We start from the raw sequence: 26,535 nt of genomic DNA, 5'->3' as shown, positions 1-26,535 counted from the left end.
CTGAGGGACAGCGCCCAGGCCCAGAGTTCAGGTCTCACAACTGGCAAAAAAAAAAAAAAAAAGACATACAAATGGAAGGAAGAAAGAAAGAGAGACTAAGGGTTTAAAGAGGTAGAGCAGCCTGGCGCTGGTGGCTCACGCCTGTAATCCTAGCTACTTAGGAGGCTGAGATCTGAGGATCATGGTTCAAAGACAGCCCGGCCAAGAAAGTCCTTGAGACTCTTATCTCCAATTAACTACTAGAAAACCGGAAGTGGCGCGGTGGCTCAAGTGGTAGAGCGCTGGTCTTGAGCTAAAGGGTACAGGGACAGTGTTCAAGCCCAGAGTTCAAGCCCCATGACCAACCAAAAAAAAAAAAAAAAAAGTAGAGCATCTGCCTAGCAAAAGTTAGACTGTGAGTTCAAACACTATTCCCATTAAAGTATAACAAAAACACCTCAAAACAATTAAAAAGAAGACCCAAGAATAGTTGTTTTTAACTTTAAAATAGAAAAAAGCATTCTCAAACATAAAATAATTCATGGAAAATGAGCCTATCATGAAAGATTACAAATGGACACAAAGTTTTTGTAGCGCCTCTTAAAAGAGATAGTTTTTTTCATTCACTCACTCACTCATAGATAGGTCCATATGTATTCAAGGCTAGCCTCAAACTCACAATCCTCCTGCCTCAGCCTTCCAAGAACTGGGATTACAAGAATGTGCCACTGCTTCCAGCTTTGTTTTCTTTATTCATTGAATCTGGTTTACATGTATGATTTGTTCTAACAGTTAACTGTAGCAGAAGGTATATTTTATGAGTTCCAAGCCTAGACTTCAAGAGGCCTTACACCTTCCGTTCTCATGCTGCTCCCACACAAACAAGTCTGAGCTAGTCTGCTGAAGGGGCTTAACTAATTTCCAAATGTCAACCATTCAGCCCAGCCAAGCTACTAGCCACTATTGCATAAGTAGGCCAGGAAAGATCCACAGAATCTCCCAGTTAAACCCTGCCCAATTTACCAACCCACAGAATTGATTGCTGTGGTAGAGGGTTACCATAAGCAAAAGCTAACTCATACATGATTCAATCAATATAACCCCATCAAAATAAAGCAGTCAGATAAAAAACAAGGAAACAAAAAACAGTGAACAAGGACTAAAGACGTGCCTCAGTGGTGAGAGCATTTGCCTAACAAGCATAAGGACCCAAGTGCAAACCCCAGTACCCCCCCCCCCCCGTCCCCCCTGCACCCCCCCCCCCCCCCCCCCCCCCCCGTCCCATGATGGTGGCTCTCATCTGTAATCCTAGCTATTCAGGAGGCTGAGATCTGAGGATTGTGGTTGAAGCCAGCCTGGGTAAGAAAGCCTGTTAGACTCTTATCTCCAAATAACCACCAGAAAACTGGAAGTGGAGCTGTGGCTCAAAGTGGTAGAGTGTTAGCCTTGAGCAAAAAGAGATCAGGGATAGCAGCCAGGCTCTGAATTCAATCCCCAAGACTGACCCCCCCTCCAAAAAAAAGGTTGTTTTAAAGCATGACAAGGTAAGAAAATAATATGAGCCCCAAATCAGGAAGAACCTATAAGGAGTAGCAGAAAAGTATGTTGATTTATCTTCATTAAAATAGCAAGGATTCATTGCTCGCCCATGTTGCGATATACAGTTTGAAAAGTTACTTTCCTACTAATTTTTTTTTATAATTTTGTTTAATCTTGGAGAAATCTTTTACAACCCGATCACTCCTGTGATAAGATGTATTTAAGTAGTTCCTTCAATGTTTTGCTTTTGTGTAATTCAAATAATAAATTCAATACTGTATTTGAGACATATACTTCTTAGTAGTAGATATTAGTTATACTAGCGGGGTGGGGTTTCATTGTAGCATATCCATGCATGTTTAAAGTGTATTCCAAACAATTTTACCCCCTCTATCACTTTTTTTCTTTTTTTTGGTCGGTTGTGGGGCCTGAACTCTGGGCCTCGGTGCTGTCCCTCAGCTCTTCAGCTCAAGGCTAGTGCTCTACCATTTGAGCCACAGAGTCATTTCCGGCTTTTTTCTTTTTGCTTATGTGGTACTGAGGAATTGAACCTGGGGCCTCATGCATACAAGGCAAGCACTCTACCACTGAGCCATCTTCCCAGCCCCCACACCCCCCCCCACTAAAACAATATCAACAGGTTTTGTTGTTCTATTTTCATACAAGCAAACAAACTACTTGGACTATATTCATCGTCATCCATCCTCTTTGCTGGCCTAATCCCTCCCTGCCAATAGAAATGATTTCTTTCTCTGCCCCCGAAAGGCACGTTCTAATTATCTACAGATTTCAGATTTCACTCCATTCTGTCCCCTTCCAGCCCAAAGTTACTAAGGAAAAAGACATTACAGGGTAGGCTACAGCAGCTTGGAACCAGCAACATTGAATTCCTGAATTTGTGTTTACACCCAGAAAAGAAACAGCTTTCTACCCCCCCCCCCCCACTCTTCCCCACCCCCTCCCAGGTACTGTGGGCTGCTACTTTTGTGTGTCTCATTGGTTAATGGATTAAACACATACACCCATTTCAAAAACAAATTTTAGTGAGCCTGCCGAAACTAGTGTGATGGTTTACTGATGTTCCTCAAAGTTTACAGTGTATAGATATTGCTTAGGAATCTTATTAAAATGCAGACTCTGATTCAGTGCGTCCGGCAAGAAGCCAAGTTTTGCCATTTCTAACAAGCTCCCAGGTGATTAGTATGGCTGTTGAGGTGTCAATTACAATGTCCGTCTTAACTGCCAAGCACACAGGATATTTATATTAGCCTAAGAGTACATTCTTTCCTTGTAGGTAAGTCTAAAATGAAGCCAATTATAATCAGAAGTGCTTAATGAGCACAGCAGATTGCTAAGCATATGGGAAGGCACAGAAGCAAGAAACTGCTTGCTGCACATTGGGAATCATGAGCTGGAGAGATTGATAGAGTCAGATCATTAAGGGTTGAGCTTTAATCTGTGTCAATCCGTGTCTTGCAGAGCGCAAAACTGGAAGAGTTTCTGTGAAAAAGCTTTCTAGAGCCAAATTTGTTTGGGAAACCTTTTATACTCTGATCTTTTCCATGCCTATTTTTATTTTATTTATTTATTTTTGTGCTCCTACTGGGGCTTGAACTCAGGGCTAGGGCACTCTCTCTTAGCTTTTGTGCTCAAGGCTGACACACTACCATTTAAGCCACACCTCCACTTCCCATAATTTGATTTCAAAGATGCTATGAAGTCTACCTGTAATAAAGAAACCTTTTCTTAAGTAGAGATAATACTTCACAGGCAAAACAGGCTATAGAATTTGCGGAGCTCAGTGCAAAATGAAAGTGAGAGATGGCTTTTTCAAAAATCATTATAGACTTTCTAGATGGTGACAAGAGCGTTAAACCAACTGTGGATCCTTCCAAGTGAGGCCTTACACAACTGCCCATAAAGTTGGCCTTGCTCAGGGGGACACTGGGATCATTAAATGAGTAATATATGGAATATGCTTTATACAACAAGCATTAAATAATAACTATGGTATACACATGGATTTTAGTTAGAACTGTTGGTTGTAGCAGAAACCCATTTCATCCAGTCCTAGTGGGGGAAAAGCAGAATTCATTATGAAGATTTGTCAGGCACGTGTTTTACATTCCAAGGATAGAGATTGCCAGCCAGGCACGCAAACACATGGAAGAAAATCATCAAGTCTCAGCTCTACTCCTTTCTATAGGTTCCTTATTTACAAATCAATCCAAAAGAGATCTCCCAGGAGGAGATAGAGAAGATAGAGGTCTATGAGTCTCAATTCCATATTCTGAGGAACAATCTCTCTCTGATGGGTTCACCCATTTGCATCCAGACTAAGTAACTGTATGTAAAGATGCTTCTGCTGTTAGCAGCCCTGTGGAGGGGGAGCCCAGTGGTCTGACTGTGTCCCAATTTTTTCTACCTCATGAGCCCAGATGCCTAGTAATTTCTTGCTTCTGTGCCTTTATACAGGTAAAAATGTGTATATCCCAGTCTTTACATAGTCATTTGATTGTGGGATTTTTTTTGACAGTTCTGTGTAGTCCAGGCTGGCCTCAAACTTAGGATCTTCCTGCCTCAGCCTTCTTGTTTTTTTTTTTGGGTCCGGTCATGGGGCCTGAACTCTGGGCCTGGGCGCTGTCCCTCAGCTCTTCAGCTCAAGGCTAGCGCTCTACCACTTGAGCCAGAGCGCCACTTCCGGCTTTTTTCTTTTTGCTTATGTGGTGCTGAGGAATCGAACCCAGGGCCTCTGGCATGCAAGGCATGCGCTCTACCACTGAGCCACCTTCCCAGCCCCATCCTGCCTCAGCCTTCTGAGTGCTGAGATTACAGGCCTGCCTGTGCCACGATATCTTTAAGAAATGTACCCAGGTCCTTTCTTTTTTTTTTTTTTTTGGTCCGGTTATGGGGCCTAAACTCTGGGCCTGGGCGCTGTCCTTCAGCTCTTCAGCTCAAGGCTAGCGCTCTACCACTTGAGCCACAGCGCCACTTCCGGCTTTTTTCTTTTTGCTTATGTGGTGCTAAGGAATCGAACCCAGGGCCTCATGCATGCAAGGCAAGCGCTCTACCACTGAGCCACCTTCCCAGCCCCCCAGGTCCTTTCTTAAAGGAATATTTATCTATTAACACTGAACAGAGCACATCTGGCCAATGCTGTTACTAGAGACAGGGAGATGGGATACTTAAAGTAGATGTCTGATTCCTATGAGCTGGATTTGTATTTTAGAGGCCTATGAGCAGAACTGTTTGGGGGCGAGGGGGTAGTGGAACAGGAGACAGGAGGGCTGATGAGGTAGCTACAGAAATCCAGACCTGTGTTAGTAGGGTGATAAGAGTATAGAAATATTTGGAAAGTAGAATTCTGAGTCTTTTAAAGTTACCTCTATAGACAGTAGAGGGAGAAGAAAAAAAAACAAGGATGGTTTAGAGGAGTAATTTGGGGAAGGAATAGATGGCAATTGCTAATTATGGAGACAAGTGCAAGAGATGGGGCTAGGAGATTAAGTGTGATTTCGATTCTTCCCTCCAACCCCCAGTACTGAGGTTTGAACTCAAGGCCTGAGCACTGTCCTTTAGCTTTTTCACTCAATGCTGGCACTGTACCACTTGAGCCACAGCTCCACTTCCGGCTTTTTTGGTGCTTCATTGGAGATAAGTCTTAAAGACTTTTGGGCATTGGCTGGCTTGGAACAGAGACCCTCAAATTATAGCTTCCTGACTAGTTAGGATTATAGTTGTGAGCTACCTGCATCAGGCTATGACTTCAGTTTTGTTTGGTGACAGGAATAATAGTCAAGTGGAAATATCTAGAAACCTGAAACTTGGGTTGGAATAAAAGCTCAAGATGGTGTTATGTTTTGAATGTACTTTGAAGTTCATGTGTCAGAAATTTAACTCCTAATGCAATAATATTGGAAGGTGTCAGCACCTTTCCTCTAGGGAGAGGTGACTAAGGTCATAAGGGCCCTGCCCTCAAGAACTGATTAATGTCATTATCAAGGGAGTGGGTTGTTATAAAAACAAGCTTGTCTGTCTACTCATTATATCATGGGATTATGTAGCTTCAGATACTGGCTCCTCAGCATTTTACTTCCCAGCCTTTAGGATTGTAAGAAGTTTGTTTATTTTCTTTAGAAATCACCCAAATTCTCAGTGGTAGAGTGCTTGCCTAGCATTCATGAAGCTCTGGGTTTGATTCCTCAGTACTATATACCCAGTAAAAGCCAGAAGTGGTGCTGTGACTCAAGTGGTAGAGTGCTAGCTTTGAGCAAAAGAGGCTCAGACAGTGCCCAAACCCTGAGTTCAAGAGCCAGGACTGGAACAAAATAAATAAATTACCCAAACTGGTATTGGGTTAAAGCATCAAAAATTAAGGAATAGGCATGGTGGTTCATGCTGTAGTCCTAGCTACTCAGGAGGCTTGAGTTCTGAGGATCACAGTTCAAAAACCAGTCTGAGCAGAAAAGTCTATGAGACCCTTATCTCCAATTAAACCACTAGGAAACTGGAAGTGGAGCTGTGGCTCAAAGTGCTAGCCTTGAGCAAAAGAGATCAGGGACAATGCCCAAGCCTCACAACTGAGCCCCCTCCTCCCCCCCAAAAAAGAAAACTAGGATGGTTGAGCTTCAGTCATTCTTGGTAATAATGAAAATAATAACGGCTCAAGCATTTAAGTAGCAGCGCTGAAGACGGCATAGAGCATGCTGCATGGTCCCTTCCCTTGGGGGGAGCTGGTCTGCAGTTGCCTAGGGAGGGTATTTATCAATAAGGTAATTCAAGACAAGTCCCTGGCTGCTTATGAAGAACAGAATTTCAGAATCAGGAGCTGAACAAGTCCTACTCTCCCCGGCTTACAGCTGTGACAAGGAGGGAATGGCCCCAAGTTGGATCCAATTCTTGGTATCCTCACTGTTCTCAAGCCAGGAGGGTGTGTGTGTGTGGGGGGTGGCAGTTAGCCCGCGATGCACAGCACACAGGGCAATCTGGGGCCTAGCTGTTTCCTTTGTGCCTCTCTGCGCCGACAGCCCAGGGAGCAGCCACAGGAGGGACCGTTCCCTCGCGAGGTGCGGTCCGCTCAACCCCAGCCAACGCACCTCTAAAATCCGGGTGGAGCGAGGCAAAGGGTGACCATAAGGCCAGGACTAAGGTCTGTTCCTGCGGGTGCCAGCACCCCGGAAGCAAAGCGTGAGTACTCCAAAGATGGGACTCGGGCGCCGACACCGGCCCTGACGGTTGGGAAGAGAACAATGAGCCTCCGTGGAGGAAGCCGAGATCCCCGCCGGAAGACCCGGAAGCGCGACGTGCGGAAACTCCACGCCCGCGAGAAGCCGCCCTGCGCGCGTCCCCGCTGAGCACCGCAGTAGGAGCGGAGCCGATGCGCGCGCGCGCGCACTCACACAATCGCTCGGACATAGCAGGGAGCCTGCCAGGCGAGGACGGGAGCGCAGGACGGAGCGTGCCGCTCCCCCCCTCCCCCCGGCAGGGAGCGTGCGCATGCGCAGAGACGCCACTGGCCCGCGCCAAGAGCGCGGGAGAAGGGACGCAGGCCACTGAGAAGAGCCGCACCTCGGTGAGCGCTCCCCCCTCCCCTTTCTCCCGGAGTGCTTTGCGCGCGGCCGGTGGGCGGGGGGGAGGGGAGGGGAGGCGGCGGTGGTAGCCATGTTGTTGTGAGTCTCTGTGTCTCACCCTCGGTACTTCGGTGGTTCGGAGGAGGAGGAGGAGGAGGGGGAGGAGAAGGAGGAGGTGGGGTGGGGGGGAGGGAGGTAGGAGGGGAAAGAAGACACTGCCGCCACCGACGGCGGAGGAGGGGGAGGACGGCCACGAGCGACGCCGCCGGTGCCCAACGGTCGGTGTCCCCGGCTGAGGCAGCACGGCCGCAGCAGCCCAGTAAGTCCGCCCGCGCTCGCTCCTCGTCCCGTCCCTGGGTGTCGCGGGGACCGGCTCCGGGCTTGTGTGTGGCCGCCGGGGCGGCCGCAGGCCGTCGGCGGGAGGGCGGACGGGCCTGCGGGCGCCGGGCGGGCTGCGGCCTGGGCCGGCGCGCACAATGCAGGGGAGGGGAGCCGGAAGGGGGTGTGCGCCGCGCGGGGGAAGGGGCCGCCGCGCTCGCGGCTTTCCCGCGTCGGCGCCCCGCCGCCCCCCTGCGGGCCCCCCGCCCAGCCCCCGCGCCCGCCGCCGCCGCCGCGCGCGGGCTCGGCCCGGATCCGGTTTTCCTTCGGCTCTGGCGCACTCCGGGGTCAGAGCCCAAGCCATCCGATCGCCCGCCCCTCCTCGGGATCGGAGAGGGGGGGGACAGGCCGGGGCGCGGGGGGAGGGGAGCGAAGAAGCGTGCGAGTTGGAAGTGGGTGAAACGGAAGGGGGAGTGGGTTTGGGAGAAGCGTGGGGATGCCCGAGGGCCCGAGCGTGCCCAGGACAGGCTGGCGGGAGACAAATGCGGCCATGAGACGAAACCAGGACTTGGGTTCAGCTTGGTTCAGCTGCCACGGGGAAAGGGAATGTGGTGGTCAGTAACTCTCAGACCCGAAGGTAGAAAAGGTGAGCGGCTTCAAACGTTGAGCGGTAGTTTGAGATCTGAATTGGGTCAAATGTGGGCAAGAAAGTCCTGTGGTTTTATGCCCAGACACGTGCTTAAAAAAGTTAGTGCTACTTCCGAGAAAATGCACTCGTTAGTTTCTCATTGTAACACATTTAACCTTGGGAGGGGAATGGCTTGCCACAGACCTGTTTACAAGGAGACGAATCGTGTCAAGACAATACTTCTTAAGCTTGTTATTTTCTTCTTCCCTTAAACTGGTGGCCCAAGTGTTTGGTAAAAGGCTTTTTAAGGAAAATGGTTTTATATTCTTTTTTTTTTTTGTCGATTGTGGGGCTTGAACTCTGGGCTTGGGCACTGTCTCTTCAGCTCAAGGCAAGCGCTCTACCACTTGAGCCACAGCACCACTTCTCGGAAAATGGTTTTAAATGCTTCAGCATAATATAATACTGTGAAGATACTGGATGTGAAGAAAACGATTTAAGAAGGGGAGTTACCTTAGCGTTTTAAAAGCTTGTTTGCCGTTTAGATTCGTGTGTATACTAGGTGACTGCCACGTGAGTATTCGAGGACGATTTAAGAAATTCTGGCTAGGAATCCTGTTTTTTAAAACATATAAAGATGAATATTTTCACATGCTTAATGTTTCGACTGTTATTCTTGTGATATCTTCCCTTTTAAAGAAATTATCTACATCATGTGCACAAATCAGATCATGGATAGCATTTATTTTTGTTGTTCTACCACTTGAGTCATGCTTCCAGCCCTGCTTTTTTTTTTGTTTGCCAGTCCACGGGCTTGAATGCTGGCTGGGGTGTCGTCTCTAACCTTCTTTTGCTCTAGGCAAGTACTCAACCACTTGAGCCACAGCACCACTTCCAGCTTTTTTGAGTAGTTTATTGGAGAGGGCTGGGAAATGTGGCTTAGTGGTGAAGTGCTTGCCTAGCATGCATGAAGCCCTGGGTTCGATTCCTGAGTACCACAAAAACAGAAAAAGCTGGAAGTTGCCCTGTGACTAGCCTTGAGCAAAAGAAAGTCAGAGACAGTGCCCAGGCCTAGGTTTAAGCCCCAGAACTGGCAAAAGAAAGAGTCACAGACTTTTCTGCCCGGGCTGGCTTTGAACGACTATCTTCAGATCTTAACCTCCTGAGTGTTACACCAGTGAGGCACTGGAGCCTGGTTTATTATTATTATTATTATTATTACTATTATTTTGGGTCTGGTCGTGGGGCCTGAACTCTGGGCCTGGGCTCTGTCCCTCAGCTCTTCAGCTCAAGGCTAGCGCTCTACCACTTGAGCCACAGTGCCACTTCCGGCCTTTTTCTTTTTGCTTATATGGTGCTGAGGAACCGAACCCAGGGCCTCAGGCATGCAAGGCAAGCGCTCTACCACTGAGCCACCTTCCCAGCCCTAAGCCGGTTATTTTGGAGATGGAATCTTTTCTCTGAGCCATGCCTCCCAGCCCCAGGGAGATGGAATCTGGACATCTTTTCTCCCTAGACTGGCCTTGAACTGTAATCTACCAGCTCTCATCCACTCACTGGAGATTTTTCTTCCTCTGCACAAGTCTAGCTAATTTTCTTTTGTCATTAATTCCTTTGCCAAATAATTCAAACTGGTTCTAGTATATAATTTTCTTATCTTGAGTTAAAAGTCCTCTTAGGTGTCTTAATATTTAGAAAACATTTTAACTGTTCATGTGCGTGTGTGCACACGTGTGTGCCAGCGCTGATCCTGGGGCTTTACAGGTCCTAGGCATTGTCCCTGTGCTTTGTGCTCTAGGCTAGTGCTTTACCACTTGAGGCACAGCTCCGCTTCCCACTTTTTGGGTGTTAATTGGAGATAAGAGTCTCATGGACATTTCTGACTGGGTTGGCTTTGAACCACCATCTGCAGATCTAAGCTTCCTGAGTAGCTAGGATTACAGACATGAGCCACCAGCACCCATCTTTAAAATAACTTTTTAAAGAAACCTAGGTAAACTAAGTTCAACTAATCTTTTAAAGCTGTAACATTATTAGGCCAAATTTTCATAGGTTTTGCAAGTGTATAAAAATCAGGCTTGGGCTGGGAACGTGGTTCAGTAGTAGAGTGCGTGCCTTGCACGCATGAGGCCCTGGGTTCGATTCCTCAGCACCACATGAGCAAAAAAGAAAAAAGGAGCCAGAAGTGGTGCTGTGGTTCAAGTGGTAGAGTGCTAGCCTTGAGCTGAAGAGCTGAAGGACAGTGCCCAGGCCCAGAATTCAGGACCCACGACCCGACCCCTCCCCCCCCAAAAAAAAAAAAAAATCAGGCTTGCCAGGCACCAGTGGCTCATGCCTGTAATCCTAGCTATTCAGGAGGCTGAGATCTGAGGATCGAGGTTCAAAGCCAGCCCGGACAGGAAAGTCTGAAACTTATCTCCAATAAAACACTATAAAACTGGAGGTGGTGCTGTAGCCCAAGTGGTAGAGCCTAGCCTTGAGCTGAAGAGTTGAGGGACAGCACTCAGGCCCAGAGTTCAAGCCCCACGACCAACAACAACAAAAAAATCAGACTTAACATAAATAGTAAAGTAAAACCACAGTTATTTATAAGTCTCTGTGATGCTGCAATATAGTTTGTCTAGAATGTACTTATCCAGGTGAGAAGTAATTATGATTATAAGTTAGATTAGCTGTGTTCTATGCCAATCTTCTCAGAAAAGAGACGCCTCATTTATTAATACTATTACCATTGTTGTCCCAGTGCTGGGGGTGGAACCAGAATCTAGAGCACTACTACTGAGCTTCATAACCCCAACTTTGCCTCTTTTTTGTCAAGTAATCTTCTTAATTTGAAATGGAAGAAGTTTCTGTCTCCTGGACTCAAGCTCTACATACTTCTAATTTAAAGACTTAAGTGGATTTCTAAAACATGAAATCTCTAATTTTTTGGGGGGGTCCGGTTGTGGGGCCTGAACTCTGGGCCTGGGCGCTGTCCCTCAGCTCCTCAGCTCAAGGCTAGCGCTCTACCACTTGAGCCACAGCGCCACTTCCGGCTTTTTTCTTTTTGCTTATGTGGTGCTGAGGAATCGAACCCAGGGCCTCAGGCTTGCAAGGCAAGCGCTCTACCACTGAGCCACCTTCCCAGCCCAAAATCTCTAATTTTTAATGTTCTTAAAGTTATGGATATTTAAGATACAGTATCTGAGTATTCGAATCTTCTATGGCTTTGACTTCTATTGATGTTTGAGTCCATTTTATTACATTGTGATTAAGATAAAGTTTGCACTTAACTAAAACAGTTTTATAGTTTGTGATGATGAGTATATTTCTTGCTTTTTATTCCCTCTATTAAAAATTGCACCTTAAGCCTGCTCTGCTGTTTGACCCATGCTACAAGCCTGATTTCTTGATGTTTTAAGAATTTTGTTTTAAAGCCTGATTTGTACCTGTTGTATATTTCTTGCTTTTTATTCCCTCTATTAAAGATTGCACCTTAGGCCTGCTCTGCTGTTTGATCCATGCTCCAAGCCTGATTTGCTGTTTTAAGAATTTTTTTAAAGCCTGATTTGTACCTGTTGTCTCTTTATTCTTCCATTTGGTGAATTTGTCAGAGGGAATTGATCAAGTATAATTGAGACCATTTTTTTCTGAAAGTCTGTTTGCTCTGTCCTGGGGCTTGGACTCTGGGCTTGGGTACTGACTCTTGAGCCTCTTTATGCTCAAGTCTAGTGCTCTACCACTTAAGCCACAGTGCCACTTCTGGCTTTTTTTTCTAAGTAGTTTATTGGAGATAAAAGTCTCATGGACTTGCCTTCCCGGGCTGGTTTTGAACTGTGATCCTGAGTCAGCCTCCTGAGTAGCTAGAATTACAGGCTTGAGCCACTGGCACTCCCCCCCTCCCCCTTTTTTTTAATAGTAGAGAGGACAGTAATTGTCTCATGCTGCCTGTGACTAGGTTAGATAATTATGGGGTCTAATATTAGAGAACCCTCTTGGCCTCAGCCTAAATTATGCGGTCCAGTGTAGTTTTATCCGTGGTAAAGGAGATCTTTGTATTACCATCAATTTTACTCATATATCTTTCTTGCTTCTGAATTCTGAGATAATAGAAGTTTCTTCAAACACTGTTACTTAGAAGCTAATTGTGTGTGTGTGTGTGCGTGCGTGTGTGTGCGCGCACGTGCCAGTCTGGGGGCTTGAACTCAGTCTAGGTGCTGTTCCTGACCCTCTTTGTGCTCAAGGCTAGTGCTTTACCACTTGAGCCATCGTACTACTTCTGGCTTTCTCTGAGTAGTTTATTGGAGATAAGAGTTGGGTAGACTTTCTTGCCCAGGCTGGCTTTGAATCTTGATCCTCGGATCTCAGTTGTTTTGAGTTTCTAGGATTACAGGTGTGAGCCACCGGCACCCAGCAGAAGTGTGTGTGTATGTGTGTGTGTGTGTGTTGGTTATGGGGCTTGAACTCTGTGTGTGTGTTATGGGGCTTGAACTCGTGTGTGTGTGTGTGTGTGTGTGTGTGTGTGTGTGTGTGTGTGTGTGTGTTGGTTATGGGGCTTGAACTCTGTGTGTGTGTGTTATGGGGCTTGAACTCGTGTGTGTGTGTGTGTGTGTGTGTGTGTGTGTGTGTTATGGGGCTTGAACTCGTGTGTGTGTGTGTGTGTGTGTGTGTGTGTGTGTGTGTGTGTGTGTGTTGGGGCTTGAACTCCTGGGCCTGGGTGCCGTCCCTCAGCTCTTCAGCTCAGCTCAAGGCTAGCGCTCTACCACTTGAGCCACAGCACCACTTCCGAAGTTAATATTTTAATAGTGAATTTTATATTTGATATAGACAAGCTCGGTTTTCATTTAAAATTTACCTCTATTGTGGTTGAAAACTAAACTTTAGAGACCTTTCAAACTTTTCCAATGGTAGAAACACTGCAATTATAGATGCCTGATAAATGCCTTTTCTTCTTAGTTTTTTGTAGATTATGTTTATAGGCAAAATTGCTACTCTAATAACTAAAGATTGAATTTCTTTACAAATGAAGATTGTTTCCCAATTAACAAGCTTTACTTTCCCGAGTTTTAATTCTTAAAGGGCAAACACATTTGTCTTTTATTGACCTTTTAGCTGAAAAATTTGCGCTTACTCTGGCTACTTATGTTCTAAAATACTTCAAAGAATTTAAAATGATTGATTATTCAAACGCATTGGAAAAGGATAGTTTTCTTAGTTCTACTCTGCTAATTTAGCTACTGTAATTCTATGCATTTTTTAAGTTGGACATCACTGATGTTTACTTCGGTTCTGCTGGAGGGATAAAAGACTTGGGTACTGAGAAATACCCCAATGTGCATACCTTATGTGCAATCACTAGCTGCCAAATTACAAAAAAAAGGGGAAGTAGTATGAGATGCAGAGCAGCAGAAAGGGGTAGTTCAATGTCAGAATAATTTGATGGACTGCAGATGGGAGAGGAAAAAGATTTTTATCACATGGGGCAAAGAATGTTTGGACTGCACAATCCCTGAAATTTATTTCCTTAGAGCTGATGTACTTGGCTGATGACACTTGGAAACTTATGTTATCAACATAGTCTATGAAAATAAAATCTATAGGTAACTGCCAACATTTATGCAGTGGTTGTGGTGATGGTAGACAATAGAGAAGGACTGTTTACAGTTTTTTTGTTTGTTTTTGTTGTTTAGTTTGAAAGGGAGGAGTTATCAAATACATGTGGAACTTAGTTTAAGGATAGACCTTTGACTTCTTGGTGTAGTAGTAGTAATAATGTGCTATTGAGAGTAGTAAGTTTTAGATCTTTCAGTAAGTTTTAGATCTTACAAAGTGGTAACCACTGGTTTTTAAGCAGTTTCTGGAAGATTTAAGTAGGGATTACTGACAGTCTTCCTTTTTTTTTTTTTTTGGTAGGTAGTGGGGCCTGAACTCTGGGCCTGGGTGCTGTCCCTCAGCTCTTCAGCTCAAGGCTAGAGCTCTGCCACTTGAGCCACAGCAGCACCCCTTTTGGCTTTTTCTGCTTATGTGGTGCTGAGGAATCAAACCCAGGGCCTCATGTATGCAAGGCAAGCACTCTACCACTGAGCCACCTTCCCAGCCCTGACAGACAGTCTTGACTGACAAGGTTCAGTTAGTTTTACTCAGACACTAAAGGTATAAACTCTTCAGTCAGGATGACTGTAGGGTTAGGTTTTAAACACTGAAGTTGTAGGTAGGAAAAAATATGGATGGAACTGTCTGATTTTGTTAACTACCAATAAAAATATATACATAGGGCCTATGTGTGCACATCCCCATTGTATTTTATCAGTACTTTTCAATGTGATTAAATGTAAAACACTTAAATGTTCTGTGGTAAAGCCTGAATCTTTATCCCCCAATTCAGCATAAACAATGGAGTTTTGAAAGAAGGATAATGACTCCAGATTATACCCACAAATGTTTCTTGGACAGCTTTTGTATTGCAATATAATTGATTGTTTTTTATCCAGTGGAGACTTGTAGGTGTTTTTTTATCCAGTGGAGACTTGTGTTGTCTTTAATTTCTAAACTATGTGAATCTTAACATCAGAAAAAATGGATGATAACAGGTTCTTTGACAGTTTTTATAGAATTCTTGTAGAGAAAGTATTCATGAAGTATTGATGAATAACATAGTATATTTGTTAGTTTTTTGGGATTTTTTGGTTGGTTGTGGGGCTTGAACTCTGGGCCTGGGCACTGTCCCTGGGCTCTTCATTTCAAGGTGAGCACTCTACCACTTGAGCCACAGTGCCATTTCTTGTGGTTAATGGTAGGTAAGAGTTTTACAGACTTTCCTGCCTGGGCTGGCTTTGAACCACAATCCTCAGATCTCAGCCTACTGAGTAGCTAGGATTGCTATATTTCTTAATTTGAGCATTCTAAATCATATCTTTTCATCTAGTTAGGTTACCAAAAACCTGTACCCTTTAAGGATTGCTTGCCTCTTGTGCCAGACTATCCTTAAATGTTGGTGATAGGTGAAATATAGATTGAACTTGTGACTATAGTTCAGTGTGTCAAGTGCTTAAAAAGTACTGTGGACTTTGGTAGGAAGACAAAATTAGAGAGCTTAATTTTGTGAATAGGTTAATGGATTGCTATTTTGCCAGAAGAATTAATATGTAGTGAACCTGGTAGAGGAGAATTTGCTGAAAATAAGATTAGAGTGCCAAGAGCCCACTGGAATAAAAGACTATCTAATATGGGCAGTCCTGAAGACTTTGGAAATGTAAGATTATAAAATAGAAAGATTTAAGCAGTGAGAACTGGCAAGATTTCTTTCCTTCACAATATTAATAATTGTATATTGTACTGTTATTTCTCCTTTTATCTTGGATCACCAAAGGTAGCAAAAAATATTGAATGTCTGCTTTGTTTGCTAAACTTTTTTTTTTTTTTGGGTCCGGTCATGGGGCCTGAACTCTGGGCCTGGGCACTGTCCCTCAGCTCTTCAGCTGAAGGCTAGCGCTCTACCACTTGAGCCACAATGCCACTTCCGGCTTTTTTCTTTTTGCTTATGTGGTGTTGAGGAATCGAACCCAGGGCCTTGAGCATGCAAGGCAAGCGCTCTACCACTGAGCCACCTTCCTAGCCCTGTTTGCTAAACTTTTTGTTTTATTGTGTTTATTAAGGCAGTCTAAAAATTTCTGTTGAAATTAATATTCAGTGAACTTTATTTTAATCTTGTTCTACCATAGATGCCTTTTTAAAATTAAAGCAGTTTGGTCATTCAGAGTGACCAATTCAGGGCTTCTTGTTTATTTGTTTGCTTTTAATAAGTGAGGAACTATAACGATCACAAGGTGGCTCATACCTGTAATACTGACTACTAAGGAGGCTGAGATTCAAGGATTGCAGTTCAAAGCCAGCCTGGGCATGAAAGTCCAGTTATCCATAAAAAAAAAAAAAACATAAGTGGAGCTGTGTTTCAAGTGCTAGTTTTGAGCAGAAAAGTTCAAGAATAGTGTCCAAGACCAGTGAACACACACACACACACACACACACACACACACACACACACAGAGGCTGAGGGTGTAGCTTAGTGGTAGAGCACTTAACCTAGTATGTGTTAGGCCTGGGAGGCTTCTGCCACTAGCACAAGTGGGAGTGCCACATTGAAGTTTGTTAATTGAAGTGGATTTTAGTCAGACATGATGTTCACCCTTGTAATCCTAATCAAGAAGTGCAGGCCGGAGGACTTGTAAATTGCAAGCAACCTTGGGTTACACAAGACCCTGTTCCAAAAAGTAAAAAATACCTTGGGAAGGAGAGGAAGAAGAAATTTTTATGCTTTATCTCAGATCATGAATTCAGATAAGATTTCTTTGGTTTTGTTTTTTTGGGGGGTTTTTGTCCCCTTCCTGGGGCTTGGACTCAGGACCTCCAGCTGCCTCTGGGCTCTCTTGCTCAAGGCTAGTGCTCTACCACTTGAGCCACAGTTTTATTTCTTGCTTTTTTTGGTGCTCAATTGGAGTTTAATGGACTTTCCTGCCTAGACTGGTTTTGAACTGCCATCCACAGATTTGAGGCTCTTGCGTAGCTAGGATTACAGGTGTAATGGTGCCTGGCTGAGATAAAACATTTTAGTTCCTTATTAATGACATAAATAACATTATTAAAGTTATTTTTCGCCTTAATGCTGTATTCCAGTTGATAGTGTACTAGATAGCCATTTAAGACAAGCTTTCATTAGTTGGGCATACACACTCTAATGTGAACTAAAAATAGCAAAATAACTCTAATGAATTTAAGCTATATTTATATAGGGCCTTTAAGAATTATTTTGCTCATTTCTATAAAAGCTGTACAATATGGAGAAATAGGAAGACAAATCCAACAGTACATCCTCTGACAAAGTTACCTTTTTTTCCCCTATAGTTCATGCATGTTTAGTCATTAAAATATACTACCTCCCTTTTTTAGATAAAGGTGGAATTATATGTACATTAGTCAATTTGGTATTTTTACTTGGTACTGTGGTATGATTTATTATACTAGTACATATAACTAATTTTCACAATATTTTTTAAAGGTGATGGCATTTTAAACTTTTTTTAATAGTTTACATTAGTTATTACAGAGGAGGCTTTCACTAACATTTCTGCACATATTTACAGTATATTCCAATATCCCTTTGATCCTTTGAGATTAGATATTTAGAAAGCTTTTATTTTCAGTGAAATGTAGCATTATATTAAGTATAAGGCCATTGTAATATGACTATAGAAAGTTTGTTTACTGATTTATTTGGCATGTATTCTACACCGTTCAAAAATAAAAGTAATGTATGGGAACTATTCTAGGAATAAAATAAAATTTAAAGTAAAAATTGTGTCATTAATTCTGTTTTTATTAAACATTGATTTTTTTTTTCTTTTTGGTCAGTTGTGGGGCTTGAACTTAGGGCCTGGAGTTGTCCCTGAGCTCTTTAGATCAAGGCAAGCTCTACCAATTAGAGCCATAGAGCCACTTCCGATTTCCTGATGGTTAATTGGGGATAAGAGTCTCATAGGGACTTTCAGCAAGGATTGGCTTTGAGCCCTGATGCTCAGATCTCAGCCTCCCGAGTATCGAGGATTACAGGTGTGAAGCACTAGCGCCCAGCTGGTTTTTATTTTCCTTGGGATATTTTATTATTTTTCCTTCCCTCACAAAAATAGTATACTTAGTATCCTTCCTTTCGCCTGCCTGTCATTGTAATTACTACATTTCACAAACACTGGTATGTCATTGATGACATGAGTTTTTTTTTACCCTGATTGTGATTTAAAGTAGTTTTAAAGTCTAATGAATAAGCAATATTATTAGTATTCAATACATGGAATTAAGAGAAAGGTTGTTGTAGATTTCATGTAGAAATCAGGTGGGGGATTTGTGGGATTTGCACATGAATAAATGGTAACAAGCTGTTTGGGTGGCTGAAATATAATGTAAACTATCTTTTTTGGGGGGGGAGGGGTCAGTCATGGGGCAGAGCTGAGTGGAATGGGGAAGGGCCAGAAGACAATATTCATCCTTCCAAGGAATCCCCTGGTGACCTGTTTTCTCCAGCGAGGCCCTGCATCATAACATTTCCTGACCCAAGTATCAAATTATGAATCCATCAGTGGATGAATCTGTTCATGATATCCAGTTCCCAGAGTCTCACCTCTGAACACTGCTTGCATCAGGGACCAAATCTTCAATATATACATGTGCTATGAGCAGAGAGTAAAGGATGTAGGACTTCTTACTGAAAGAAGGATGGCTTATTTAATTAGGGGAATGAGGATGTGTCTTTTGGAGTTTTGATAGTATTGAGTCCTCCTTCAGTTAGTAGCTTTGTCTATTAAGGTAGAGAATTGACCACAATTCTTTTATGAAGTAAGAATATAATACTTTGCCTGGGTTGTAGTGAGAATTAGATAATAATGTGTTTAGAGTGATCTCTGGCATAAATGTACAATTTCTTTGGAAATTTGATTAAAATGAGCTAAAAAGAAAGCTTATTATGAAATCCATTTTTAGGAAACATTTTCATATGCTAGTCAAAAATATAATTGAGAAACTAATCAGTGAAATTGTTACTACTTCATGCTTCATGGTGTTTTTCTGTTATATTGTTAATTGTACTTTTGGTAGGTTTTTTTCACAGATTTTTCTAGTTTATTTGCTTATCCAAAAATAAAAATTCAGAGAAAGTACAAAAGCAAATGCTTAGAATTCTTAGGATATAAGATAAGCTGATTCCTGCGGTAAATAATGCTGCAATAAACATAGTTGAGCTATGGAACCAACCCAGATGCCCTTCAGTAGATGAACTGATCAAGAAAATGTGGTATATATACACAATGGAATTCTATGCCTCCATCAGAAGGAATGACATTGCCTCATTTGTTAGGAAATGGAAAGACTTGGAAAAAATTATATTAATTAAGCCAGGCCCAAAGAAATATAGGTTCCATGGTTTCCCTTATTTGCAATAACTAGTATATGTCTGAGACATATACTGGTCTGGGGCTTGAATTCAGAGCCTGGGCACTGTCCCTTACTATTTCCTCAAGGCTGCTACCATTTGAATTTTGGTGCTTAATTGGAGATAAGAATCTCATGGACTTTATTGACCAAGCTGACTTCAAACTGTGATCCTCAAATCTCAGCCTCCTGAGTAGCCACCATCACCTTCCCCTCCCCTCCCTTTGATTCTGTCCCCTCCTTTTACTTTTACTCTTCTCCTCTCCTCTTCTCTTTCCCTGCCCTTGTGCCAGTACTGGGGCTTCCTTGTAGCAGTATTGGGACTTGAACATCGGGGTCTGGTTATGTCACTTAGCTCTTTTTCTCAAAATTGATGTACTGCCTTTTAAACCACACCTCCATTTCTGGCTTTTAGCTGAATAATTTGGAGATGAGAGTCTTTATCTTCTGATCAGGCTATCTTTGAACCACAATCTGTAGACCTCAGTGTCCCGAGTAGCTAAGATTAAGCCCAGCAATATGTCCTGATCTTTCTAGAGCAGTTTCAGAGGACAAATGCCTTGCCTTGTAGGCCAAGTATGACTGATGCCTATAATTCCAGCTACTTGGAAGATGGAGATTGGAGGATTGTGTTTGAGTTCAGTTTGGGCAAAAAATGAATGAGATCATCCTTCACTCCATCTGGCATAGTAGTGCATGTGTGTAATTCCAGCTACTAAGGTGTAGATGGGAGAATAACCATCTGAGGCCAGCCCAGGTAGAAAGCAAGTGACCCTATCTGAAAAGTAACTAAAAGCAAAAATAGGCTTGGGTGAGTATGTGACTCAAATAGGCCCTATGATCAAACCCTAGAACTGCCCCCCCCCTCCAAAAAAAAAGACCTTTTTTTTTTTGGTCAGTCATGGGGCTTGAACTTGGGTTGAGTGCTGTCCCTGCGCTCTTCAGCTCAAGGCTAGCACTGTTTTGCTTGAGCCACAGCACCACTTCCAGTTTTCTAGTGGTTTATTGGAGATAAGAGTCTCACAGACTTTGCTGCCCAGGCTGGCTTTGAACCGAGATCCTCAGATCTCAGCCTCCTGAGTAGCTAGGATTACAGGCGTGAGCCAATGACTCCCAGCTAAAGAAGACTTTCTTTATATTTGCATATATAGAAGTATGTCTTTATCCTTGTTTGTCTTTTTAAGTTTGATCTCTGTGAGATTTAGGGAATTGGGTGTGTTTGTGTGTGTATGGAATTGAGTTGAGTGTGTGTTGGGGGGAGTGTTCAGGGATCACAGGGTTTTGTGCATGCTAAGCAAATGCTCTACCATTGAGCTGTATCTCCAGTCTTTTTTTTTTTTTGTTGGTCGTGGGGCTTGAACTCTGGGCCTGGGCGCTGTCCCTCAGCTCTTCAGCGCTCTACCACTTGAGCTACAGCGCCACTTCCGGTTTTCTGGTGGTTTATTGGAGATAGGAGTCTCACCGTCTCTCCTGCCCAGGCTGGCTTTGAACCGCGATCCTCAGATCTCAGCCTCCTGAGTAGCTAGGATTACAGGCGTGAGCCACCAGCCCGGCCTATCTCCAGTCTTTAGAATATTTTGATCTATCTATCTATCGATCGATCGATCGATTGTGGGTTTTGGGGCTTGATCTCTGGACCTGGGTGTGCTGTCCCTGAACACTTCAGCTCAAGGTGAATGCTCTAGCACTTGCTACAGCGCCACTTCTGGTTTTCTGGTGGTTAATTGAAGATAAGAATCTCATGGAGTTTCCTGCTGGGGCTGGCTTTGAACCATGGTCCTCAGATGTCAGCCTTGTGAGTAGAATTACAGGCATGAGCCACGAGCTCCCAGCTTTAGAACATTCTTGTGCAGAAATTCTTTAATGTCACAGAGCTGGGATGGAATAAAACTTAGAAGATTGGAAAAAAGATCTTATTCCTCCACTGTTTTAATCTTTATTTTATAGAAGAGAAGAGAATGTACCTTAGGAACACTTAAAATTTTCCTGATCCCATAGTAGAGTTGAAAACAAAATTCAGCTGTTCTGAATTCAGAACTCTTCCTGTTACCTACTTCTAGTGTCTGGAAGTCCAAGTACACAGACTAGCAGAAAAATGTAAAAAAGTTGATAGGGCTACACTAGTGATCTCCAAATAGCCCTTGGCAGATCAACTTAGAAGGATTTAGCTCACAGTGTGTGACCTGAGGGAAGGAACATGTGGCAAAGGAAGCTTCTTCACCTCAACTGGGAAGCACAAAGAGGAAGAGGAGGTGCTAGGATCTAAATATACTGGTCAAGTAAACATCCCTGTTGATGTAATGCCCTAATACTAGGCCCCACCCCTTAAAAATTGGAACACTTTTCCACATAAGCATGGTTCTTTGGGGAACATGCAATATCCAAACTATAGCACTGACTTGTTCAAGTGTTTAGAAAAGTATATGTGATTGAATTTATGCTCCCAGAAAAAGTAATGTACTGGAAACTGAATCTTTGGTCTACTACAATACTTGCCTAAACTGGATTTAAGTTTTGTTATGTGGATGAGAAAAAGCATTACCATATTAACTATTCATTGTCAAATTTGTAAACAAGTTTTTTATTTTTTGTCAGTTATGGGATTTGAACTTAGAGCAGGGGCACTTTCCCTAGGTTTTTTTGCTGAAGGCTTTTGCTGAAGGCTAGCACTCAACCATTTTGAACCACAGTTCTACTTCCAGTCTCATGGACTTTCCTGCCCAGGCTGGCTTTGAACCATGATCTCAGATCTCAGCCTCCTGAGTAACTAGAATTACGGGCATGAGGCACCAGCACCTGGCAAACAAGTTAATTTTTAAATTATTAAATAATTGTACAAAGGGGTTACAATTATTTAAACAAGTTAGTTGATATGCTAAAAAGTATTCTGAGCCGGGCACCGGTGGCTCACGCCTGTAATCCTAGCTACTCAGGAAGCTGAGATCTGAGGATCACAGTTCAAAACCAGCCCGGGCTGGAAAGTCCATGTGACTCTTATCTCCAATAAACCACTAGAAAACCGGAAGTGGCACTGTGGCTCAAGTGGTAGAGCGCTCGCCTTGAGCTGAAGAGTGCAGGGACAGCCCAAGCCCAGAGTTCAAGCCCCAGGACCGACCAAAAAAAAAGTATTCTGAAGGACTTTATTAGTAGATACTACTAATGCTTATAATTAAAAATAGCTATTTAAGCATGTGGAAGTACATACTCTAGTAGTCACACATTTCTCAGATGTAGATCCCTTTTGTATCTCTGATAGTAAGCGCTACATGATTATGTCTCAGTTTCATGTTTTTTTTTTCTTTTTCTTTTTCTTTTTTGCCAGTCCTGGGGCTTGAACTCCAGACCTGGGCACTGTCCCTGAGCTTCTTTTTTTGCTCAAGGCTAGCACTCTCTACCACTTGAGCCAGAGAACCACTTCCCTCCTTTTCTATTTATGTGGTACTGAGGAATCGAACCCAGGGCTTCATGCATGCAAGGCAAGCACTCTACCACTAAGCCACGTTCCCAGCCCCTTGTTTTGTTTTGCTTTTTTTTTCCATAAAGAATATTCTTTGCCAAGAGCTGGTAGTTCACACCTATCATCCTAGCTATTTTGGAGGCTGAGATCTGAGGATTCAGTTCAGAACCAGCCCAGGTAGGAAAGTCTGTGAGACTTTTTATTTTCTTTTGTTGGTTGTGAGGCTTGAAGTTAGTGCCAAGGTGCTGTCCCTGGGCTCTTTTGCTCAAGGCCAGTGCTCTACCACTTTGAGCCACAGTTGCACTTCCGGTTTTTGACTGGTTAATTGCTTTGAACCGAGATCCTCAGATCTCAGCCTCCCTAGGATTGTAAGTGTGAGCTACCAGCAAGCACCTAGTTTGCGAGACTCTTACCTCCAATTAACTACCAGAAAAACCAACAGTAGAACTGTGGCTCAAAGTGAGTGGTACAGTGCTAGCCTTGAGCAAAAGAGCTCTGAAACAGTGCCTAGGCCCTGAGTTTAAGCCCCAGGATATCTTCATATGTAAGATTTAAGGTTCTCATTTTTCTTTTAGCATTTTTGAGTGGTCCTGTATAATCTGGACTCCATTGTTTCTAGTGTGAAGTTAGTTACCTGTCATTTGTGTTCTTTTTTTTTTTAATTGTGAAAACACTGTAGAGAGGGGTTATAATTACATGGGCAAGGTAATGAGTACATTTCTTATCAAGCATTGTTGCCTCCTTGTTTGTTTCCCTTTCCCTTCCCATCCCTCCCCCCCTCCCCCGCCAATGCTCTTTTACTCTGGTTGCATTCAGAATTTATTTGATCTATTTCTATTTTGGGGTTTTATTATGATGTCTGTAAGTAAAGGATTTTTTTTTTTTTTTAATGCCAGGGCTTCATTGAGCTTGAATTTATAAACTTGGCTCTTAACAAATTTGAGGTAAATTACTGGCTATTTTTCTTTGGAATTTTCTGCCTTATCCTTTTTCCTTGTACTCCTGTTATGTATGGTACTTTCTTTTGGGGGGGGGGGGTCTGGTTGTGGGGCCTGGGTGCTGTCCCTCAGCTCTTTAGCTTAATTAAGGCTAGCGCTCTACCACTTGAGCCACCTTCCCAGCCCCGGTACTTTCTTTTTTAATGAATACTGGGGTTTGAATTCAGCTCCAAATGCTTGCTCTGCTACTGGGGCCATGCCTCTAGCCTTTTTGCTTTAGTTATTTTTCTGATTAGGGTCTTACTTTTTCCCTTGCTGGCCTGGGTTATGATCCTCCTACTAACTCTTCTATGCTTATTGGTTGAGATGGATGGAGTCTCTTGCTACTGCCTGGACTGGTATCAAAACTTTATCTTAGCCGGGCGCCGGTGGCTCACGCCTGTAATCCTAGCTGCTTAGGAGGCTGAGATCTGAAGATCACGGTTCAAAGCCAGCCTGGGCAAGAAAGTCCATTGAGACTCTTATCTCCAACAAACCACTGGAAAACCAGAAGTGGCGCTATGGCTCAAGTAGAGTGCTCTTCTTGATATAAAGAGCGCAGGGACAGTGCCCAAATCCAGAGTTCAAGCTCCATGAGCGACCAAAAAACAAAAAAGTCAAAAAACTTTATCCTTCTAAATTCTCCCTCCCAAGAAACTGAGATTACAGGCACGAGCCACTGATACATGGTCATAATAGTTTCAGCTTTTGATGTTGAATTAAGATTTGAGTTGTAGCTGAATGCTAGTGGCTCACCTCTGTAATCCTAGCTACTCAGGAGGCTGAGATCTGAGGATCAAAGTCCAGAGCAGCCTAGGTGGAGAAAGGCAATGAAACTCTTTAACTCCAATTAATCACCTGGCAGCTAGATAGAAGTGAAGGAGGTGTAGCTCTAGTGGTAGAGGAACTAGTCTTCATCATAAAAAGCTCAAGTGACTGTGCTCAGGCCCTGAGTTGAAGCCACATAACTGGGGTAAAAAAGTTGCAGTTTTATTGTGCCTGTATTGGGGAGTGAGTACCAGAGCTTGAATTTAGGCCTCGAGCTCTTATGTAGTGTAGTTTTTTTTCACTCAAGACCTGGTGCTCACTTGATGGCATACCTCTACTTGGTAGAGTACTTAAGACTGTTCTCCCCCATGAGAATTTATTGATCTATTGGCAAGTTTATGGACCCTTTCGTTACCTATAATCTTCTGTTAAGTGAATCCAGTGATATTTTAAAAGGTACTTTCAGTTTTATTATTTCCATTTGATTTCTGTAATTTTTCTTAATGGCTATAATTTTCTATTTTATAAAATGTGTTTTTTGTTTTTTTTGTCCGTTGTGGGGCTTGAACTCTGGGCCTGGACACTGTCCCTGAGCTCAAAGCGAGCACTCTACTGCTTGAGCCACTATGCCACTTCTGGTTTTCTGGCGATTTATTGGAGATAAGAGTCGCATGGACTTTGTTGCCCGGCTTTGAATCACGATCCTCAGATCTTAGCCTCCTGAGTAGCTAGGATCACAGGTGTGAGCCACTGGTGCCCCGCTGGTGTTAATTTATTTTTTGCCATTCCTGGGGCTTGAATTCAGGGCCTGGGCACTGTCCCTGAGCTTCTTTTGTTCATGGCTAATATTCTGCCATCTGAACCACAGAGCTACTTCTAGTTTTTTTCTGTTAATATTTTATTAAGGAATGGAACTGAGAGCTTCATGCATGCTAAGCAAGCACTCTATACTAAGCAACATTCCCAGACTGTTAATTGTTTTGTTGAGACTCAGTGTTCTGTTATCTGACTCCAAATTTCTGGCTTCTATGGTGCTTAGCTATGGACATTTTTGCTACTTAGAGTCTATAGATCAAGTGTCACATACAAGTCCGACAAAATTTATTGATAAAAAATTATGGTTATGGCTGGACATTAATAATCCTAGCAACTCAGGATGCTGATATCTGAGGATCAAGGTTGGAAGCCAGCCCTGGTAGGAAAATTCTGGGAGACTCATCTCCAATTAAGTATCAAAAAAGCTGGAAGTAGAGCTGTATTGGAAGTGGTAGAATGCTAGCCTTGAGCAACAAAGCTCAGGGACAGCACCAGGCCCTGACTTCAAGCCTCATGTTTGGCATGTGTTACAATTTAAACCCAATATTGTTTCTTTACAAGTCACTTTAAGGAGTTTTAGTTTTATTTTTAAGGAAGAATTAAAACAGGAATCACATGATCAGAGTACAATTCAGAAAAATTACTAAATTTGGAGATGAAATTGTATATGATGGAGAGATGAGAAGAAAATTGCAGTTTCTGGTAAAAGGTAATGGTGTTCTGAACAGCTAGACACCTGGAAAATAGACAAATAGTGCATGATAATTTAGTGGTACATGGTAAATGTACTTACGTGTGTAAGGAGGGAATAAGAGAAAAAATAATTTTTTTGGCGGGGGCGGAGGGGGGTCCGGTTGTGGGGCCTGAACATCTGGGCCTGGATGCTGTCCCTCAGCTCTTCAGCTCAAGGCTAGCACTCTACCACTTGAGCCACAGCGCCACTTCCGGCTTTTTTCTTTTTTCTTATGTGATGCTGAAGAATCGAACCCAGGGCCTCATGCATGCAAGGCAAGCTCTCTACCATTGAGCCACCTTCCCAGCCCCCCCCAAAAATAAAATTTTTGTTCAAGGCTAATACTCTACCACTTGCCCCACCTCCAACTCCAGCTTTTTCATTCTTTTTTTTCTTTTTCTTTTTTTTTGCCAGTCCTGGGTCTTGAACTCAGGGCGTGGACATTGACCCTGAGCTTCTTTGCTCAAAACTAGAGCTATACTACTTGAGCCACAGTGCCACTTCTGGCCGTTTCTGTTTATGTGGTACTGAGGAATCGAACCCAGGGCTTCATGCATGCAAGGCAAGCAGTCTACCACTAAGCCAGCTTCCCAGCCAGCTTCTTCATTCTTTTTTTTTTTTTTTTTTTTTTGTCGGTCGTGGGGCTTGAACTCTGGGCCTGGGCGCTGTCCCTCAGCTCTTCAGCTCAAGGCACGTGCTCTACCACTTGAGCTACAGCGCCACTTCCGGTTTCCTGGTGGTTTATTGGAGATAGGAGTCTCACCGTCTCTCCTGCCCGGGCTGGCTTTGAACCG

General features: G+C 43.4%; 1 protein-coding gene across 13 annotated transcripts in view; it reads left to right on the top strand.

Annotated features, from left to right (window-relative positions):
* The first annotated feature begins 7,281 nt into the window (after nucleotides 1–7,281).
* Nucleotides 7,282–26,535, top strand: part of Pum2 (pumilio RNA binding family member 2) — a 94,944-nt gene continuing 75,690 nt past the window's right edge. For all 13 annotated transcript variants that reach the window (XM_042680816.1, XM_042680822.1, XM_042680815.1 and 10 more), the window contains exon 1: nucleotides 7,282–7,407. The gene's annotated coding sequence lies outside the window, so the exon portion shown is untranslated. The remainder of the gene's footprint in view (nucleotides 7,408–26,535) is intronic.

This window comes from Dipodomys spectabilis, unplaced genomic scaffold, assembly GCF_019054845.1.
Source record: "Dipodomys spectabilis isolate Male_0828 unplaced genomic scaffold, ASM1905484v1 ptg000066l, whole genome shotgun sequence".
NCBI lineage: Eukaryota > Metazoa > Chordata > Mammalia > Rodentia > Heteromyidae > Dipodomys > Dipodomys spectabilis.
Note: the sequence above shows the minus strand (reverse complement) of the source record. Positions and strands in the feature narration are given on the sequence as shown.